Here is a 17,372-nt window from a genome sequence, read left to right on the forward strand (position 1 = left end):
ATTGGTCCCTAAACATAACATTTTAAGCCAACTTCTAACAGCCCAAACAACCTAGACAACTATTACAATTATCACTATGTAGAGGCATTCCAGCCACATTCCCCTAAATGTTTGTAGCAAAGGTAGTGCCAGAGGAAACAGAACAGTGGCTCTATATCGCGAGAGATTCCTTTGGTCAGCAGTTGTTTTCCTAGGCCTGGAAATACCAACTTAAATTTCAGATGCCACTAGCATAGTACAAAGTGACATGCCAGATTGACAAATCTTGTCAACTGATTTTAATAAAGAACTATGGATACAGTATGCATTCAAGACCATCAGGCCACACACTGCTGGGTACCCCACCCTGGAGTTCCTCCCAGCCTGGCTTCCTCCCAGCTGCAAGGACAGCATGAGAAAACTGTGCGGGCCGGGAGCGATCCACGGCCCGTCTTTGCGCACGAGGGCTGTGGCCAGCAGCCCGGGCACGTGGGGTCGGAGAAGACTGGAGGCAAGCTAGAATTAGTCACGGATGCATAGTGGTTGATTTAAAGATTGTTTACTTACACCAAAGGTGGTCATGGTGTAGGCTGGACAGTTTTCCAGGCACAGCTCCGCTTAAATCCTCGTTTGAGGATGACAAGTTCGCTCTCTCCCACGGAGTTGTTGAAGCTCCGTGGGTCCGTTTTTTTTCCTCGCAGGAAGGGATACGTCTAGGAATCTATCGGCGACGGGGAGAGGCCAGAGGCTGGTCAGGCCCCTGTTGCCTTTTAAGAAATGCGTTGGGTCCGTGAGGATCCGCAGTGCTTAGAGATCTTCACACAGCGTGAAGTCTCCTCCTCCTGGTGTTTGTGGAGTCCTCCAACTTGGGCGGAAACCACTCAAGCTCTTTATACGGCTAGCAAGCCAATCGCTAGCCGCCACGTATGCATAATTTAACGTGAACCAATAATGTGGCTCGAATTTGAATACAAATGGTGGGAACTCTTTGCACTGAGCATTTCCTAGATGCAAAAAGAAATGCACCATGCAAAGAAAGCTACAAATTGGTGGGAAATTCTCCGTTGCACTGGGGTTCTCTTCTGCAGCAGAAAACTCCACCGTGCAAAGAAGCTGCAATTTAGCGGGGAAAATAATTTAGCAATGCCGAAGCACACACAAAACAAAAATCACAACTTTGGGTTGTGACATCCCTCCCTTGCTGAAGGCATAGCTAAATTATGCTATACACTTATCATTCTAGTGATATAGAGCTTTGTCGTGAATCATCAAACAAACAGATAAGCAAACAAACAAATAAACAAACATAAAATTCGCTGTCCTGGGATTGGGTTACATAATAATCAACAAACAATAATCAACATAAACACATAATCAGATTCATAATAAAACTACATGATCAGGGCTTCAGTGGGCGTCATGGTGAAGTCGTACGCCAGGCCCTCACTTCTTCCGATGATGTTATCCCTTTCAGGGCTTCTCTTCACCATGCATTCTGAATTCCGGATCTGTAAACAAAACTCTCAAAAAAAAAATAGATTAACGCATCTTCAACAAATTTACAAGTGGTTGTTATTCTAAACCATTTTCTCTTATATTCTCAATTGGATGAAATCGTTGAGGAGCCATCATCTGGTTCCTCTAAATAACGGAAACCTAACTCATAGGCCAATTGCCATTGGCCTGTGTCCCCTAAAATCCAAAGCTGCCGCTTATTGAGTCCAGAACGCTGTAGGAGAAATCCAAACATGTATCGCTCTTCTGGGGTTCTCGGTGGCAGTGACGGAAGATCGGATTCACGATATTTGGTGCCTTGAAGTTTGGTCGGGTGTCGATGGTCCCGATCAAAAGATAATCTTGGCTTCATCAGGATATGCAGTCGTGACAACTGACAAAGGAGATTACTTACAGGTTGGTTCACCATTGGGTTGAGCAGAATCCGGAGGACGACGATGTTTTTTCGCCCATAAATCTCGAGACAACTGTCTAAGCTGTGAACGGTTACTGGAACAGTCCCAGGATCTCATAGATGACAGTGAGGCCATGGTCTTATTCACTGGAGTGATGTCAGTCCCAGCGCACATGCTCTAGGGTTCCAGGCACAGTACGAGACTCCGATGATTGCTAACATGAGATGCTCTGTGCTGGTATGTTCTGGCCGTCCTTCATGCCATACATGGGCTTTTTGACTAATCAGTCCTGCAAAAAGCGCTGGCAGTGGAATAGGCCAGTAAATGTTGACCGCTATCATGTCGATGTCAGTGACATGTCCTCTACTCCACGAAGCTTGTCTAACTAGGAAGCTTGCTTCTTCCTGGTTCAGCAGGTTGGATCCAAGTTCCATGACCAAATGTCCCAACCATACAACTAGAGTCTCTTCAGGCTGGATTCTTGATGCTCTACATAAATCCTGTAACTCAGCTCTGGTGCAAGCATAGTAGGCAGTAGCAATTCGATTAGTCATTGTTGTAGGGAAAGTTGCTCTTTCGGGAGTTGATGTTTTTATAGGCTGAACTGTTGCCGCGGGAGTTACTGCTGCTGTTGTTGCTTCAGGCAGGAGGGGCAGATGCACTCCTCCGCTTGACTCTCTCCTTCGTCGGTAGAGGCGTCGCTGCGTCGCTAGGCGTGGTTGCCGGAGACGACGCTGCGTCGATGGGCAGAGTTGCTGACCGAACTCTCGCGGGTTCCTCCGAAGCTCCACCCTTCTTTTCCGGTTCTTCCACGCGGTCTCCCTCTTGCTCGGTGCCATCTTGGGCTGGCGTTTCAGGATCCCTTCTCTCAGCCGCTTCTTTGACCGCCTGAACAGCCATCTGCAGCTGGGTTTTCAAACTTAAATTCTGGTGCATTAAATTAGTGATCGTAGGAAAAGTTGCACTTAACTCTCCCCCCTTGTCGTACCGCAGGGCCACCCTCTCATCTGCGGCGCGTTCCGTTTCCAGATCTTCACGGAGCTCGGATGGAAGCTCGTGACCCCTTAATCTAGACGCCATGAGGGGAGGGAACCGGCTGATCGGCACCGGCTCTTCACTCTCCCAAGCATATCGTAGACATAGGGCACACTCCCGGGTGAGGGTCGGGTTCGCTCCGCCCAAAGGGTTAACTCTAGCGAGGGACACAGTATCGAGGGGCCTGAACAGGACCTGCTCGTCCCTCATTATACATCCAAACTCCGAGGGGAGCAAATACACTTCCCTCTCTCTTGGGGCTCCGTCTTCGGAGACTCCCTCTTCTCCCTTCAGCGACAGGCGTCCGCTGACAAATCTCTCACCCGTTCCGCCCGCCTGGTGGTAAGCGATATGGTTGATTTAAAGATTGTTTACTTACACCAAAGATGGTCGTGGTGTAGGCTGGACAGTTTTCCATGCACAGCACCGCTTAAATCCTCGTTTGAGGACTACAACAAGTTCGCGCTCTCCCATGGAGTTGTTGAAGCTCCGTGGGTCCATTTTTTTTCTCGCAGGAAGGGATACGTCTAGGAATCTATCGACGATGGGGAGAGGCCAGAGGCTGGTCAGGCCCCTGTTGCCTTTTAAGAAATGCGTTGGGTCCGTAAGGATCCGCAGTGCTTAGAGATCTTCACACAGCGTGAAGTCTCCTCCTCCTGGTGTTTGTGGAGTCCTCCAACTTGGGCGGAAACCACTCAAGCTCTTTATACAGCTAGCAAGCCAATCGCTAGCTGCCACATATGCATAATTTAACGTGAACCAATAATGTGGCTCAAATTTGAATACAAATGGCGGGAACTCTTTGCACTGAGCATTTCCTAGATGCAAAAAGAAATGCACCATGCAAAGAAAGCTACAAATTGGTGGGAAATTCTCCGTTGCACCGGGGTTCTCTTCTGCAGCAGAAAACTCCACCGTGCAAAGAAGCTGCAATTTAGCGGGGAAAATAATTTAGCAGTGCCGAAGCACACACAAAACAAAAATCACAACTTTGGGTTGTGACACAACCCAGCTCACCTTCCACTGCTCAGACCATGTGAAGAGCCAGTTCTCCCCTGCAGCCTGGCTCCCTTTTGCAGAGGGGGCAGCACAGTATCCGTGTTGGCTCAGATTCCCCGCAAGCACTGTGAGCAACCCACCTTAAGAACTCTCCTTAAGGAGAGCTCTCAGTTGGGCTCTCCTCTGATGTGCAGGCAGTACAACTTCCTTCTTGGCCATACCACATGCACAGTGCAGGCAAATCAGGCCCTCTCTTACCACCCCTGTGGCCTAGATCTCTTTCTGCCATGAACATAGTGACCTCCTTACTCCACCCTTTCCCCAGAAGCAGGTGGAGTAAGCCAAAACCGACTCACCCAGCTCCTGAGAGGGAAAGTCTGGAGATCCCAGCCACCACAGCATCAAGACCTATGGGGTGGAGCAGCAGTTGGATAGGAGTCAGGGGGGTGCATTTTAACCTGTTGGGAGTTGATTGCAGCCTGTGGGCTTCCAGCTGGATAACCCAGATTTAGAAAGCTTGTGCAATTACGTATTAGTAAATTAAACTCTCATTCAGCTGTGAGTCAGTTATTTCTATACTATAGGAATCTAACTATTGTTTTGGGCAGAGCTTTTTGAAGATGTGTGCTGCTGATAGATTTGCTAGGTAGATTTAATCAGCAATTACTGAGAGAAATCAAATGGCAATGTTTTAGTTGTCCTCTGTTACAAGGGAAACTAGCTTTAAAAAGCTGATTTCTCTTTATATATAGATCTTCAACTTTTTTTCAACCTTAAATCCTGAGTCTTTGATGCAATTTCAATTTTGTTCTTTAGATTATGCATTACAGTAAAACCCAGCACAGCCTTCTTTTATGACAGTGGTTTATATTGCAAGTGATATTGTTTTCCAAACCATTTGAGGCAGCTCATTTTGTCAAACTGTTCCTCAAACAAGCAGGATTTATAAACCATGGGATGGCATTGTGCAGGAAACAACTTTGACCATTGTCTAATACACAGAGATTTTGAAGTTTACTTGGGTTATTTGGAAACATTTTGATCTTGTTTGTTCTCTTTGCTGTATTATTTGTTTGCTGTACTAAGGGTTCAGATAACCATAACTGAAATGCTCTCACAAGTGTTACTCCATTGCTCAATGATATAAACCCCAGGAAAACTCTCCTTATATTATTGTTTACTCAGAGTTGGAAAAGAAAATGCATTAACTATAATATGCCATGAGATGTACACAGTCATATAAACCATTTGATGATAAGATCTATTAATGGATATTAAACCTTATTTTTAAAACTGCTTATAGATATACATATCAAATATAGATGTTTTCACATTGATGCACAGACATCAGCTTTGGACAAGAAAAGATGCTGTTTCAAGATAATAGCAACATATATGTTTCTAAAAGTTTTGTCAGCAATACTTGTTGTCTGTTTACCTAAAGTAATTACTTAATGACATGTTTAAATGTTTAGGTAAGGCTAAAACTTAAATCAAGTTCAATAGATGCAGAGTAATAATCATTATGTCCACACCAGCAGTACTAAAATGAGTGCTTATTATTCTGTTCAGCTACACAACTTCTTTCTTTGTACAACACATTTTATTAAATCCTTGATTCAACCTTCTGATCTTTGTGTTATAAATCTTTGAACATGCTACAAAAGAAACTCAGTTAGAAACTTAATTAGCTAAGACATTTAACATTGAATACAGTAGCACAGTTCAGAATTTGTAATAGCTTCAAACTTCAAAGATAGAGTTCAGCAAAAATTGACCCGTTGTTTTCGATTGCTTTTGACAAAAAGCTAGCCAGGTTTTTTATTCAACTGGAATATGGCATGACTGCAATGTTAGCACAACAGCATCACTTGATTAAATAAAATATGCAGCTGTAACAAAGAAGAATTAAGCTGAAGAGCGCTCAGGCCAATTTACAATACATGTAAAGTTAAGTTACAAGAACATCACAAAAGAAAAAAATAAAAGGCTACAAATGAACCCATTGAACTCTTGCATTCAAAGCCTCTTCAGAGGATCTTTCATGCATTCATTTATGCCATGAGTACCATTTGTATCAACAGGATTATAAACAACTGGGTCCAAATCTTGCCTGTTTAATATGCAGGCCTCTTACCCTCATGCATGCCAAACTCCTTGATCTGATTGGACTGGTATAGTATAGGGCATAGGTTGGCTCTTGACTCACACAACAGTCCAGACCTGAGTAAGCTAAATGAGATGTTTACTGTGGAGTAGACTAATTAGCTCTGTAGTAAACATTTTGCATCTACATGCATGGTCCTATAAGGCTGCAAAAAACTACTCAGTCCAGAACAGAGTAGTACTTGTAAACACAAATACTATCCTGCTGAAGAGTTTTTTAATCCACAGCAGCACACGTGCAGACATTGACGCAGCTGACTTGGGCACCAGGGTGCTCCAGTGCAGGGCCTGACTGCTGGCTACCCCCACACTGGAGCATGGCACATTGAGCCAGAGTGGAGCAGCCCCAGCCTGGCAGGCTGACTTCCCCAGACCTCCTGCCAGTTGGGGCTGCTCCAACCTGGCTTAACATGCTGCAGTCCTAGGTACACATTCAAACAGCACGCCAGGGAGCAATAGACTCTGGTACAATATACACCAGAGTTTCTTGCTGTGTGCTAATAGCACATATAGACATGTCCAGGGTACAAATACAAATGATTTCCTTTCCTCCTGGCCAGGCTCTCCATAAACCCTATCTCTATTCATTGCGGAGGTAACAACAATCTTATCCCCACAGCTCAATGGGTACAGAGAGAACTGAGAGCATCTAACAAAACAGCATTCACAGTTGAGGGATTGGAAGATACAAGGTAAAGGGACTGCTGTCATAGGACTATCACTGTAAGGAAAGCTCCTGACCCCTAGGACATTCTGGTTGAAAGCACCATGTTGAAGCCAATATAATAAGAAATTTCCTTTTTCAAGGACAGAGAAAGGAGGCCAGAGGGGAGGATTTTTATAGTTTGCATTTGTTTTATCCTGAAGAGTCCAGATCTGGTGGTGTTTTTGCTCCTCAATTGGTTTCTTTGGAATTTAAAAGAGTTCAGAAAAATGTTAACACAAGCATAAGTAAAAACTGAATACTGGGCATGCAAATACTAAGCTCCATACAGATTTCTAATACCAATTCTCTGCATTTCTGACTGTTCTCCTTTTGCTTGCTACTCTATCTAAAATTCCAAATTGCTAGTATAATGCATCTAATGTGAAAGACGATTTCTATGATTGAAGGAACAGTTTCTTAGCAACCAGAGATGCTCTAAGAACAGGTATCTTTTCCCACCATTGCCCACTGTGATATGTAATATTGCCAATGCAATTATAACACATTCTGCGATGATTTACACAAGTTTTATAAAATTATTTACTGGTGTGCTTGAAAAGTGCTAATTGACCACAGCAGCCAAAATCCACACTTAATTTAAAAGTGACACACTGGAAATCAAATACAGTTATCATAGTCCTAGAGTTTCACATTTCTGTTTCACTAAGGAAACACATTTATTGTTATTTATTGTTTGTGTTACTGTATTATCCAAAGGCACAGTTGATGATCATGGCTTTGTTGTGCTAGGCACTGTACACAGGGAAAGAAAGAGACAGTTTTAATAGACTCACAAGACATTGGGAGAGTCCCTGTTCCCCTGAGCACTACCAGGAGTGACAAGAAATAACGGTCACAAGCTGGCAGAGTGTAGATTCAGGCTAGATTTTAGGAGGCACTACTTCACTGTCAGGGTGGCTAGGATCTGGAACCAACCTCCAAGAGAAGTGGTGTTGGCTCCTACCCTGGGGTCTTTAAAAGGAGGCTGGATGAACACCTTGCCGGGGTTGTTTGACCCCATTCCTCTTTCCTGCCATGGCAGGGGGTTGGACTTGGTGATCTGCTCAGGTCCCTTCCGACCCTACCAACTATGAAACTAAGATGCATGTTAGAGAAAAGATGTAACATCACCACCTGTTTATAAATGAGGAATGAAGGCATCAAGAGATAGAGAGACCTATCCAAGAGCAGGTGGGAATTTTTTTGCATTACACCAAAACCTTGTCTCCTGAAACCTCATCAGTGCCTTAAGCAGAGTTGCACTGCATTCTGTTTCTTTGTCCATTTTAGTAGTCAGACTGCTTAATACGGTACTGCTTCTGTGTCCTTTTCTAAAATGTATATAAACTATTGACCTCAAAATGTAAAAGGGGAGAAAATTGAAGTGCAGTAGTCCTGGGCAGTGAGAACATAAGAAAAGTAATCATGGAAGGGGAGACTGCTGTGTGCTCTCACACTTCCTATTCAGCAGCACTTCTGGGTGGGCTGTGTATGTAGCGTCAAAATAATAAATTTCTCCAAGGCAGTGTCCCCTTTGCCTCTACCTGCACAATCCAACCCAGAATAAATCCGCGCCAACTTTGTCCATCCCATAACAAAATGGACAAAGTTCCTGCTAAACTAAGCGCATCTACATCTTCCACTATGTTCAAATGGAATTGTCAGTATTCTCCACTCCAAAAAAATGTCAGCTCACTGTTCTAGCAATGGTAGGAAATGTTTAGAAAACAGCCATTGAATCCCTGAGAATAATTTGCTTTTGCATTTTCATACCCAGTCTGTAATATTTCCACTGAGTTCCAATTATGAGGTAAATCTTGCATTTTGATTTTATGTTTCACCCACTGAATTTTCCTGGCTGGAGATGGGTCTATAAAGATCAGAAGTTCTCAGTTACTTCAAAACAGTTTGATTCTCCATATTTATAGTACTTCTGATTAAATGCTAGTCCTAATGAATTCAGTAGCAAAACTTCTATTGACTTTAGGGACATCAATATTTCACCCTCTTTATTTAAATATTTTCATTAAGCAGTATTGGTGGTTTATCTAATTAACTGTAAGATAAGAAGGATCCACAAATGACAAGTGTCTTTAATTCTGACTCATATATTATTCATATCTTTCACTGATATTCGTGAGAGATCTAGAATGGAATTTGCAGTCCTAAATCTGTATCATAGCCCATTCTCACATTCATAGATTCATAGATGTTAGGGTTGAAAGGGACCTCAGCAGATCATTGAGTCTGACTCCCTGCCCCAGGCAGGAAAAAGTGCTGGGGTCACATGACCTCAGACAGGTGCTTGACCAGACCCTTCTTGAAGACCCCCAAGGTAAGAGAGAGCGCCACCTCCTTTGGTAGCCCATTCCAGATTCTGGCAATCCTTACTGTGAAGAAGTTCTTCCTGATGTCTAAACTGAATCTACTCTCTATCCATTTGTGGTCATTATTTCTAGCTACTCCAAGGGGTGCCCTAGTAAACAGAGCATCCCTTATCCCTTGCTTTCCCTCCCCCCCTCCCCCGCAATTAATTTGTAGACAGCCACAAGATCACCTCTCAGTTTACTCTTGCAGAGGCTGAAGAGATTTGGGTCCCTCAATCTCTCCTTGTAGGGCCTTACCTGCAGGCCCCTAACCATATGAGTGGCCCTCCTCTGGACCCTCTTAAGGTTATCCACATCCCTCTTGAAGTATGGTGCCCAAAACTGGATGCAGTACTCTAGCTGCGGCCTTACCAGTGCTGCATAGAAGGGAAGTATCACCTCCCTAGACCTGTTAATGCATGATAAAGTGCAGTTAACTTTACAGATCACTTCATCACATTGACAACTCATGTTCATCTTGGATTTAACTATGACTCTGAGATACCTTTCTGCTACAGTGCTGCTAAGAAGGTCACCCCCAGCCTGTACGTTTGTTGGTAATTCCTTCTCCCTAGATACAGCACTTTGCATTTGTCCTTGTTAAACTGCATCCTAATCTGTTCTGCCCATTTCTTCAACTTGCCCAGATCCACCTGGATTCATTCCCTGCCCAGAAGTGTGTTTACTGTATCACATAATTTAGTGTAATCCATGAATTTGGGCAGAGGGCTCTTCATGCGCTCATCCAAGTCATTGATGAAGACATTAAACAGCACTGGTCCAAGGACTAAACCTTGGGGCAGTCCATTACCCACATCTTTCCAGGTCGATGTCGACCCATCCACCACCACTCTCTGGGTGTGTCCCGTTAGCCAATTTGCCACCCACCTGACTGTGTAATCATCTATGCCACAGCTAGTATACAGCTACCGTATAGAAGGCTTTTGTAAAATTCAAGTAAATGACATCTACCTTGTCCCCTGCATCTAAGCATTTTGTGACCTGATTATAAAAAGAAACAAGGTTAGTCAGGCAGGATCTACCTGCTATGAACCTGTGTTGGTTGCCCTGCAGCATTATTTTTCCTGATGGACACTCACAAATGTGATCCTTAATAATTTTTTCAAAGTTTTTTCCCAAGGATAGTGGTGTGGCTAACTGGCCTATTACCCAGATCCTGCTTCCTCCCCTTCTTGAACACTGGACTCAGTCTTCTCCACTAAATATTTTTTGACATGCCCATACCATCAAATGGCATCAGAGGGAATGCTGAACAGCCCTGTAACAAGATGTTACACCAAACACAGAGAAAACCAACCAGACATTTATCTACTGTAGAGATCTAGATATTCATGGTGAAGTTGCATATGGAGAAACTTCCATGGCATATTTTGCAGAACAGCACAGCACAACACATAGAAGCCTCTATAATGAGGCTGCAAGTCATCCTATTTTGGAGTAAAGGGCCATGGTTAATGAAAAGGGAGTCAACATAGATCCTGGATTACACATGGCAGCTATTTTGCCTAGGTTGTTCAATAACCAGGAGTAAAATGAAGGCCTATAGAATCTAATGGAGATGAAATACATTTCCAAAGGTTTTTGATAGAAGTTCTAGAATATACTAGACTGTTATCTTGTCTATAAAACATGTAGTAGTCTTTCTAAATTTTAATTAAAAAAAAATCTCCTTTTTTTCCAAATATTAATAAAAACTTACTGGTTTTGTCTCCATTACACTCCATAGTACTCTTACAGATGGATCTTCATATGTTTTGCTTTCAGTAAATAAGACATATTTACTACAATACAGAAGTACTATAGAGTTTTTCCAAGCTGTTTACCATTTCTGTCCTCTGTCCAAGTCAGGTGATCATTGGGGTTATTATTCTCATTAGTAGTTAAATGCTATTTTTTTTAAAGAAATGATGAGGGCACTTGGGCATTTCCACGTTGCTTCTAACTCACTATCAGGAAGATTCTTAAACACTAAGAGGTTTTAAAACATTTCTAAGAATTAGCCACATTTTCCAGTAATCCCAATGAAACTAAAATTGGCCTAGGGGTGTCTCAGTCGCAGCCTTCAGATTATTTGTGTTTATGGGAATATAAAACAATTTCCACACACCCTGTAGCAGATAAATATATCTCCAAGTGCATTGCTATATAAACATTACTTAAGAAAACAATCTTAGTTGATTTCACAAGTTCCAAGTATTCTGTGCTGTCTTCTACTGTCCAAGCACTTCTTCTATGATTGGATCCTGAAGCAATATATTATTGTATTATAATTTCTCTTTACTTTGCTTGCCAAAATAGCCTGGGGCACCAGTCTCCCAGGTAGCTGTAATATCCTTTTATAAACCTTCTATGAATGATTATGGTAAATCTTGCTTGCAGCAGTTTTTGTTCCCTCTAGCATTTTTTTCCACCTACCTGTCTGTTTTTCTTTGGGGTTTTTTTTTCTGACTTTCAATCCTCTATTTTATTCTGTACCCTACAGCTTAACAGGCAATAGCAATATACTTTTCCCCCTGCTGTCTATTTCTCTGTGTATTCTCAATGGTATAGTATGGTTTTCAAACCTCCTAGCACAAGTAATTTTGTGCTAAAATGTCAGCGCTAAGCATTCACAAAACCAAAATCAAGGTTGTAGTAATTTTGAAGCTATCTTTGATGGGGATATTTACAAGTAGTATGCTGTTAAATTGAATCAATTATTCTTCTTCACATAACAAAAGAAGCTTTTCAAATACTGGAATTAATTTGAACATTCAGCTTACAACAAACCTAAGCATTAAAGAGCCCCCAAAAGCACAAATAGTGGAGGAAAACTTAGTCCCTTTGGGCAACATCTGGACTGTAGAGCTCCTCATACAGATCTGGACATGGTGACGGTGGGGACAAGTAGTGTTGGGGCACCACAGGGGTTAAAGGAGACATTGCCTTACCCCATCACTAACACATCCCCAACTGAGCTCTGACCCCTGGATTTCAGCAGTGGGCTTCTTCCCTTCTTACACTTCCCATAAATTTCTATCCCCTCCAGGAGCTTCTTTAGCCAGATAATACACAACTCCATGGGCTGGATCCAGCCCACAGGCCATATGTTTGACATGCATGATCTAAACAATCTACTGCAGTGGCATTTGTTAATGGTTACTGTGGCGGAGCACAGGGTGCTCCTGCCACTTTAAGGGCCTGGAGCTGGCAGCCTCCAGGTGCCTGATTGTGGCAGCCATTTTGGGGCCTATATAAACCAGGCAGTTTAGCTGCAGGAGGTCAGGTAGCAACATTGCCTGGTCTTAGGGCTGCTGTGTATGACCTGGAGGTAAGGGGGAGCTGCAAGGGGTTGGCAGGAGGGTCCTGGTCCTGGTCCTGGTCCTGGTCCTGGTCCTGGTCCTGGTCCTGGTCCTGGTCCTGGTCCTGGTCCTGGTCCTGGTCCTGGTCCTGGTCCTGGTCCTGGTCCTGGTCCTGGTCCTGGTCCTGGTCCTGGTCCTGAAACTGCACCCTGCCAGGAGTGGGTAGTCTGGTGGGGCTCTCAGTGGCGCGGGAGCCCCCAGGAAATGCCAGGCCAGTTATCACCCCGGTGAAAGGTGGGTCGGGGTGCCTTAACCCCTAGCTCCCACCACCACCGGGTGGGTGACCCCTGAGTTGGGAGAGGGCCAGTGTTTGTGAGGGGCCCAGAGAGGGCGGACCCCGAGAGTGGGAGTAAGGTGGGTGAGGTGCTGCGGTTGCTCCTAGGAGGAAGGGAGTAGTGGCACAGTGAGGCCTGAGGAGTAGAGTGAGTAGCTAGAAAGACCCAGCCCGAAGGGGAGAGTCCCCTCGACTGGCCCATGCTGGGGCCAGGACCAGTGAGGGTCAAAAGGGTCGGGGGCCCACCACGAGGGACGCCCAAGAGCCGGGGGCCTGGGGTCCCGACTGGCCTTGAGGTGGGCCAGGGCTAGGTAGCCGAAGGTTCCAGGGGAACCACACCCAAGAGGGGAACAAGGCTTCGGGAGGGTGAGGTAGCCCAGAGGGTGGTGGAGTGGCTGCCTGTGTAGCGAAGATCATAGTGGGGTCTTGCATGGAGGATTCCGGGGCCCAGTGCAAGGGCCGGTGAGGAAGAACACCATGATGCCATCTGCGAGGCTTGGGCTGCGGTATTAGGGGAAGTCGGAGCTGCAGAGTGCCCCTGGGCATCGGGGCAATCGAAGGGCAGCCGCCCGCTTAATTAACATCCTAATTGAACTCATTATCATCAAAGGCATGGCGGGCGAGATGAGCGGGTGGTCGCCCAGAGACAGGTGGGCGGGCCATGAAGAGCTCGGCCCTGAGTAGGCCTGCTGTCACGGTGACAGGCGGGCGGGCCACGGAGTTTGGCCCCGGGAGGCCCCCTGTCACAGTTACATTTACAGGAAAATACCCTCAGCCATTCAGGTACATTGTCTCAGATCATTGTAGCTTTGGCAAAGCTACACCAATTTGCACGAGCAAAGTCCCTGATACAAAATATTTCAATTTAAAAAAACAAACGTAGAAGCTCCAGGTTTTTTCATGGAGGGAGGTGTATGCTTTAGGTCAGCAATGTCAAAATCACAAGGCCCCACAGGCCAGATGAATGGTGCAGGGCTGGTCTGTTGGTTGAATCAGGCCCACAGACCAGCTCCAGCCCTGTGTACCATGCAGTGTGTGCACAGAACAGGCCCTGATCATCATATACTGCATCCAAGACCTACAAGCAGCACAGATGTTTTATAGTTTCATAGTTGGTAGGGTCAGCAGGGACCTAAACAGATTATCTAGTCCGACCCCCTGCCATGGGCAGGAAAGGATGCTGGGGTCAAATGACCCCAGCTAGGTGGCTGTCTAACCTCCTTTTGAAGACCCCCAGGGTAGGGGCAAGCACCACTTCGATTGGAAGTTGGTTCCAGCTCCTAGCCATGCTGACATTGAAGTAGTGCATCCTGATATCTGGCCTGAATCTACTCTCAGTCAACTTATGGCCGTTGTTCCTTGTTACCCCTGGTGCTGCTCCTTGTTCGTTGTTATCTCCGGTAGTGCTCGGGGGAACAGGGACTCTCCCACTGCCTGCTGGTCCCCCTTGGCAAGTTTATAGGTGGCCACCAGATCCCCTCTCAGCCTTCTTTTGTGGAGGCTGAACAGGTTCAGGTCCCATAGCCTCTCCTCGTAGGGCCTGCCCTGCTGCCCCATGATCTTGCGAGTTAGATTTGCAGAGACTGTATCTTTGACACCCCTGCCTTAGGTATTTCCTAAAGGGAATTTTTTCTGATATCATTTACATTGGTAATAACTATGGATACTTTTAAATCTCTAAGTATACTTTTCAGTGTATACTCTTCCAGAACAGTCAGGCTGTGGCTTTGAACCCAGGGTGTTGGCCTGTCAGACTTATTGGCTCACCCTGTTCTGCCACCTCCCCAACAAAACACTAGGGCAGACACAAGTGGCCAGAATCCTTCACCTGGGCCTAAGCACACACCTAGTCCCTGCCACTGGAGTGGTCATCTGAGGTCAGCTGACCTTCTACCCTTCCCATATGAACCCTTGACCTGGAAGGGGAAGTGCCTGGGTGACAAAATATAAAAAATATACATATACGTGTGTGTGTGTGTGTGTGTGTGTGTGTATATATATATATATATATATATATATAAATGGCTCAACTTTGTATCTAGGCTTCTGCATTCTTGGCTTGTATTGCTATTGACTGATGGATACCTCACCTGGATATCCTCCTGGCCTCGTTCTCTCCCTTACCCTCTGGCTACTCAACCTGGTTCTGGTTTGATACCTGATAACTGACCTGCATAGCTTCCTGACCTCACTCTCTGCCTGAACTTCCAGATACCTGATCCGGCTAACCCTCTGACCTCACATTCTGCCTGACCCTCTGGATCCCCAACTCAGGTCCTGGATTCTGATGTCCTGGCTTCTCCTGACCCTGAGGTGACCACCAGACCTCACCATCTACAGCCCAGCATGATGAGAAGAAGCTTGCTCGAAATCCAACCCTGTTTCCAAATGCCAGCTCTTCTGTTAGTGGAGAAAGGCAAGCTTTAAGAAGGAAATGTGCTTGCTATGGTTTTAATGCCTTGGCAAGTGGTATCATTGGTCTCCGGACTTCATGGCTAATATAGACTTGTCCTGAATAAACAAGTAGCCAGAGCCAAAGAGGAAGAAGCATCTAATCTGTAATTTAGGGACCAGTGCTGCAGCAGTACATGTAGTTTTTATCGTTGAAAAAGAGGACAAAGAGATTTCTGGATTAAATCTTACCAGAGGCTGTAAGGTTTTCCTCCCCAAGGCATGCAGTAGGAGTCTGGATTGGGAATGCCCCTCACAAAACTATTTGACAGCTCTTTGGTGTTATTTGTGGGCCACATTAATGATTCCTAACAAGCAAAAACCACTATCAAAACTAGGATGATGATGGCAATGACAACAAGTTGTTGTTGTTGGAAGTATTTACAGTATACAGCAAATCAAAAAATGGACCTACGGGCATTCAATTCTGATATTGTTGGTGGAGCATAAAAAATAGATAGCAACACAGTAAGAGACAAAAGCAGATAATCAAGGAAGGTCACAGTTGTGAATAACCACAAAGGCCCTCCTATCAGCAACTTTTCATTGGATCAATGGCCTTAATAGGTATGGGGAAGCAGCTACATTCTGAACCCTAGAATTCTGTGTCCGTTACAGAACCTTCTAAGGAAGCTATTTTTCTGAGAATAAATAAAGGGATTTGGTTTCCAATTAAGTTGATTCAGTCATTACCAACATTAGCTTTTGTATTTTCAAAGTACTTCACATAATTTAAAACTATTTGAGCTATAGAAATCACTTCACTTTAGCCACATATGAAAGGCAGTCAGCTTTGATACAGAATATGACTATTGTTTACCAGCCCACAGGTAATGCTCTGGAAGGGTTTTGGCAGGGGAAGGGTGAAGTTACATGTTACACTTAGACCATATTAAGGGCACGTAAAACACAATCTGTCATACATGAAATCTTGTTACCTCATACTAAGTGCCCTCTGTGTATCTCAAAGTTATGCCACTTCAGGTGAGGATTAACTCTGGGGTGTGCTGTCTAGCTTGTGTTAGGGTAACTTCAGTCTGCTCCATGGTGATAAAATGAACAATATGTAGTCCTTCAGCATCCAGGATACATTACTCCCAGCTCTCCCTGCAGAGCATAGATAGAGCTCAGGTGTCCCAGCTCCTAGTTATGCCTCTCCTCACCCTAGTAGAAAGTCAGAGTTGTGCAGGCAAGAAATGGTATTAACCTTTAATGCATGACTGCTCATAGCACATTCTAACTTTAACACTACTTAACATTCTATAGATTTAAAATGATCTAGGTGTAACATACAACTTTACCCTTGAAAAAATGAAAATGTATTTGTCCAATCAAAACTGCAAAAGCAACTCAGTTGAAAGTAACTAGACATTTACTAGCACACAGATTAAACTGAAAATTGTCAAGTGAACACAGCACCATTTGCAAACTAAAAATGAAGCAGACAGAACAAAAGTGTTTGATTACTAACTGTTAATTTCAGAGCTCTAAAATAATATCCATCCTATCTTTTATTTTCTTAAACTGAATTAATGGACACTAATCGGACTCCTTTGCTGTCCTATTTAAGACATGTGATAGGTATTGCCTTCTCAATGTCCACTCACCCTGACAGTAAGTGTAACTGTGAAAAGGAATTTGACTTTGCTATTCATGTTAGCTTCTGACCTTTTTTAATTTACTCTAGCTGTCTATTTTTACTGACAAAGGAGCTAATTCAGTTCATATTAAGCAGAACAACCATTGTGCTTATAATTTAAAACTTGACTATAACCCCAGTGGAAAGGTTTATTCTAGTGGTTTCTGCCACCTAATGGCTGGTCAATACACCTATAACTGGGTAATAAAGAAAACCATTTCACTTCACTAAGACCTATCCATTGAGTGCTGTAGCACCTTCACAGTCCAGTAAGATATGAACAGCTGGAGAAAACCATTAGACTACTACACAAGATTTAAGGGGATTGTAAAGCTACTATTTCTCATTATCCCCTTCGCTCGAAACACACATAGGTACTTCCTCCAGAAAAAAATAAATGTTAGTAACAAGTCACATTTCTTGGTTATTATCCATACCCAGCTATGGTAGCTATGGTCTGGTCAGAGGCTGTAAGGTCAGAATTA

The sequence above is a fragment of the Alligator mississippiensis genome, chromosome 1 (genome assembly GCF_030867095.1).
Source record: "Alligator mississippiensis isolate rAllMis1 chromosome 1, rAllMis1, whole genome shotgun sequence".
Lineage (NCBI taxonomy): Eukaryota > Metazoa > Chordata > Crocodylia > Alligatoridae > Alligator > Alligator mississippiensis.